We start from the raw sequence: 5648 nt of genomic DNA on the forward strand, positions 1-5648 counted from the left end.
CATCCATCATTGTTTGTTGGATACGACTTGATTGATCCTTTGATATTGATCTTTGGAATCGTCCAAGTACTCTCATACGTAAATCAGGTTCACGGACTTGTCTCTGTAAACTTTCTGACTGTGGGAGAAAGAAATATAACTCTAATTATTATTCCTCGATTGAGATTCATTAAGTTTAACTCTCGTAATTGTATTTAAGTTTGTCCATACAGGTTGCCTAAGAAAAAATTGGTGGTGTATTTTGGTACCCCCGCATTTCAAGATCCACATACAAAATTCTCTATTTTGAACTCTCTACGGATAACTCAATCCTAATCAGCTGTCCCGGTTAAAATCATTTATTCTAAAGAATCTCTATCTCCCTATACCCTTTACAAGATTTCCAATTAGAGGAATATTCTGGTCCGAATTTTAAAAAAAATTAACCTCATTACTGCGACGTATAAACATGTAGTTATAGTACAAACACTTATCATCAAACATTAAAATTAACACAAATAAGTAGTTCCATACTTAAACATAATAATAGAGATAATTACAAACCAAAATAGATAGTAATAGAGTCTTAAAATGTTTATTCTCATTACTGCAACATTTAAACATGTAGTTCAATAGTACAAACACTTATCATCAAACATTAACATTAACACAAATAAGTAGTTCCCTGCTTAAACATAGTAATAGAGATAATTACAAACCAAAATAGATAGTAATAAAGTCTTAATACCCATTGTTAGACCACTGCTCGGTCGAACTCGCAAATGTTGCTATCTCAAGCTTGTTATCAAGTTTAGTTGCCAAAACTATAAGTCTTGATTTCTATTCTACTTATAGCTAAGTCTCGGATTAGGATATAAAGTGTAGTTGAGCATTAAACTTGACGACATTCATCAATTGGAGACGAAGAACTATTAAGGGGAGCTTGTGGAACTTCATCAACAAAACGTATGTGGAGACTTGAAATCATCTATCACTCAAAAGTTTATGTACTCAATCTCAAATTTGAGAAAAAAGTCGTATCGCTATATAGACTTCGATTATACACATTTGGTATTTCGAGCTGAGTTTAACTCGCTTACATATTTCTCGAAATATGTGTTGGTAAGCTTTCGCTTTAACCAATTGTTCATCTTATATTCTTGACGAGAGTCAAAAGATGATCATGTGAAAATCACTTGGTAACATCTTACATGATTTGTGTGAGATAGTCATTTGATGTAGACTCGGAATGGTTCGTACTGATCATTCGATCACTTAGAAATTGCTTTGAACCTAATAGTTTGTGTTAGACAACTATTTTCGTCTTCTAAGAATGTTTCAAATTTAAATGGGAGTTCAGAACACTTAATCATAATTGGATTATGTGCAAAGTATGCGTACTTTCATATGTGTTGATCCAAGACCGGAATGTAGTATGCATACCAGTATGCGTACTGGCGAGGTCAGGTAAAGTCCGGGAGCTAAAGTATGCGTACCAGTACGCCTACTGGCGAAGTCAGTTGAAGTCCGGGTACTATAGTATGTGTACCAGTATGCATACTTGATTCAATTGAAACTTGGAAGTGTACGACAATATGCGTACCCTTTTGCATACTTGCGAACACAGTCCAAGTCCGGCTACTTAAGTATGCGTACCCGTTTGCATACTTGAGTGGCTTATGTTCTAAAATTGGTTTGTTCATGAACTAATACATTTATATGTTAAGGAATGCGATATTTTGCAAACCGTGGCTATAATGTTCATGAATTGATTCGAGTGAATCAAAATCGATTTTGCTTCAATTGTGTCTTGAACTAGTTATGGTTAAGATGAATAAGGTTGATATGAAAGTGTTCATATGAATAACTTTGGTTAACTATAGTTTAGCCAACAAAGGTGTACACTTATACGTACAGTTACTCATATCTAAATGAAGTCACATTTCATTTGTGTGTAACAAGTTAAGTTCGATCTGACGATTGAAAGATATTTGCTTGAGTCTAATCAGGTTTTCATCTAACGGTGAATATTGAATGCTTTATTACCAAGGTACATTGATTGCAAACCCTGATTTGAAGATTATATAAAGGAGAACTGTAGCAACTGGGAAACCTAATCCCCACACCTCATGTGTGATACTAGTTGCGACTAGAGTCGATTCTCCTTTAACCTTAGGTTTTTCTAAAACACCGTAGGTTAACGACTTGAATACTTCATTGAGATTGTGAAGCCATACCCAACTATTTTTTCTGTAGTTGCGTGTTCTGATCTTGCTTTTTTTTTATCGTGATTGAGTACAATATTCTCTAAGATTTGCTAGAGATTTAATCTCCGATAGGAAATTTAAAAAGTAGTCACAAACATCTTCGTCTCATCGTTTGTGATTCCAAAATATCTTGTTTCGCTACCATACAATTAAGATTATTGTGAGGCGATTGATATTTCTAGGATGTTCTTCGGGAATATAAGTCCGGTATATCAATTGGTTCCTGTTCACCTTGATTTATCAAAAGACGGAACAAAACTCATAGGTATATCTGTGGGAGACAGATTTATCTATTCAATAGACTTTTTTGTGTGAGACAAATTGGTTTATCAAGTCTTCGACTTTGGGTCGTAGCAACTCTTAGTTGTGGGTGAGATCAGATAAGGGAATCCAGTGCATAAAGTCTTGCTGGGATTCAGAGACGTAAGGAGCGCAACTGTACCTTGATCAGTGTGAGATTGGTTGCGAAAAAGCGGGGGTCTAACAACACCACCCAATATTTCGCTTAGCAATCTGTATGGACTAACTCCGAAACACTTTGCTAGAGAATCAACTAGACAGTCATACTCAATCTAGATAGAAAGTATCTCAAGGAGTTATTATCTCAATCTCTCGATTTGATTTTTACTCAAGTAAATAGAAATATGCGAGTCTTTATCAAAGAGAGATAACTTGGACGGTACCAAAGACCAATGTCCAAGGATCAATCAATATCAATCAACAACCAAAGGTTGGATTTCCAATTGATGATCACGAACGCACAACCTGTACTATTTCAATTATATAAAATATAATGCGAGAAAGAAATAACAAAGACACCAGAAATTTTGTTAACGAGGAAAACGCAAATGCAGAAAAACCCCGGGACCTAGTCCAGATTGAATACACACTGTATTAAGCCGCTACAGACACTAGCCTACTGCAAACTAACTTCGGACTGGACTATAGTTGAACCCCAATCAGTCTCCCACCGATCCAAGGTACAGTTTTACTCCTACGCCTCTGATCCCAGCAGGATACTGCGCACTTGATTCCCTTAGCTGATCTCACCCACAACCAAGAGTTGTTGTAACCCAAAATCACATATTTGATAATAAACAGATCTGTCTCACACAAAAAAGTCTATAAGAGGATAAATATGTATCCCACAGATAAACCCTAGGTTTGTTCCGTCTTTAGATATAAAATCAAGCTAACATGAACCAATTGATAATCCGGTCTTATATTCCCGAAGAACAACCTAGATTAATCAATCACCTCTCTACAATCCTTCTTGACTACAAAAGCGGATTCTCGAGGAATCACAAACATTGAGACGAAGATATTTGTGACTTCTTTATCTTTCCTATCGGAGAACTCTCACGATCTCAAGTCAATCAATCGATTGTACTCGTAAGATAGAGGATGAAAGATCAGATCGCACAACTACGGTAAAGTAGTGTCGGTCTGGCTTCACAATCCCAATGAAGTCTTTAAGTCGTTAACCTGATTTTAGAGAAGAAAATCAAAGGTTAATGGAGATCGACTATAGCGGGCGCACTAGTAGCACACAGACGTGTGGGGATTAGTTTTGCACAATGCTAGATGTCTCCTTCATATGGCCTTCAAATAAGGGTTTTGCCTTAGTTACAAAGCAATCCTTATTCACAGTTAGATGAAAACCTGATTTAGATTCAAGCTAATATTACTCAACCGTTTGATCGAAAACTTAGCTTGTTACACACACTTGGGAAGACGTTTACTGGGTTCGTGAAAACCATTCCCAAACGTGTACGTGTATGTTGGTTAAACATAGTAACCCAAAGAGGTCAACCATATGAGCATTTCATATTAACCTTGTTCTTCTTCACCATAACTAGTTCAATTGACTCAGATGAACTAGTTAAAGAGTTGTTCAATTGCTATAAGATCTTATGTAACTACACAAGACACAGTTGAAACAAAGATGATTCGATTCAATTGAATCGGCTCATGAACATTATAGCCACATTTTGCATAAAGCATTCCTTAGTAATTTAATGTTTCATGTTCAATGCACATCTTTAGATCATAACCTCTTAAGTTCACAAGCAAGTTTGTGGACTTAAGTTAATCGGTTGATTTATCCAAACTCAGCAGAAATTCTCGGAAAGAGAACTTCTGCCAGTTCGCGGACTGAGTTCGCGGACTTAGCACACAAACGAGTTTTGGAAAATCCCAACAGAAATTCTTGGTTGAGAACTTCCGACAGTTCGCGGACTTGGCAAGCCAATTCCACATTCCTCCCGATTTCTCTTGATCAACAAAGTTCGAAAACTTCGGTTCAAGGAATACATGGTTATGTAATCTAATCTATAATTTCAATCATTGAGACATTATCAAAGGACGCTATGTAACCGTTATTCACAGACCGATTCACATCAGAGCAATTCTCAAAGTGATTGAAACTTTTCATGACTTTCGTCACAAGGTGAAGATAAACTTGATCAAAGCGAAATGCTTTACCAACACACGATTTCGAGATAAAAGATAAGCAATGAATGCTCAGCTCGAAAGGTCAAATGTGTATGATCTAGTCTATATAGCATACGACTTTTGTCTCATAAGAAGTAGGAGATAGAAGAGATAGACTTTTGAGTGATAGATAAGTTCAAGTCTCCACATACCTTTTTATTGATGAAGTTCCACCGTTCCTTGTATAGATCTTCGTCGTTGCATGATGAATCGCCATGAAGTCCTTGAGCTCAACTACACTTTTCTATCCTAGTCCGAGACTTAGCTATGTAGGCTAGAAATCAAGACTTATAGTTTTGATCAGTAACATTGACAAACATGCTTGAGATAGCAACGCATGCGAGGTTGACCGAGCTATGCTTTAACAACCTCCCCCTTTGTCAATTTTAGTGACAAAACTATTAATACATATGGAATACAAAAAATATAAACTTTAGTGGCTCATATTCCATAGTCTAATCTTCAATGTTCCTTGAAATCTCCGTTTTTCCAAGTACTCCAATGATCCCAAAGGTTGTAAGTTTAGCACCATCGTTGTTGAAGATCCGTAGCTATAACAATGAGAGAAATCGAGATTCTCGATCATTATTATACAATGTCATAGTATTATTATATAACATCGAAGTCCAATTGTATCATGACTTTAACAATAATACTACGGTGATATGTATCACCCCCCCTTAGTCAATACTCCATCTCGATCATGGAAACCACTCACCCTTACACAATGATCCGAAAACCATATGTATTTGTAGTGTGAACTACAATATTTCTCCCCTTTTTTTCAATAAAATTGGCAAAGGTACAAGAATGGGATCATAATGAAATTTCCACAAGAGACATTTCATGACCAAAAGAAAAATACATACCAACTTAATTTAGATGCAATCTAATAGCCGAAGCTAACAA

Source organism: Papaver somniferum, chromosome 3, assembly GCF_003573695.1.
Source record: "Papaver somniferum cultivar HN1 chromosome 3, ASM357369v1, whole genome shotgun sequence".
NCBI classification, from domain to species: domain Eukaryota; kingdom Viridiplantae; phylum Streptophyta; class Magnoliopsida; order Ranunculales; family Papaveraceae; genus Papaver; species Papaver somniferum.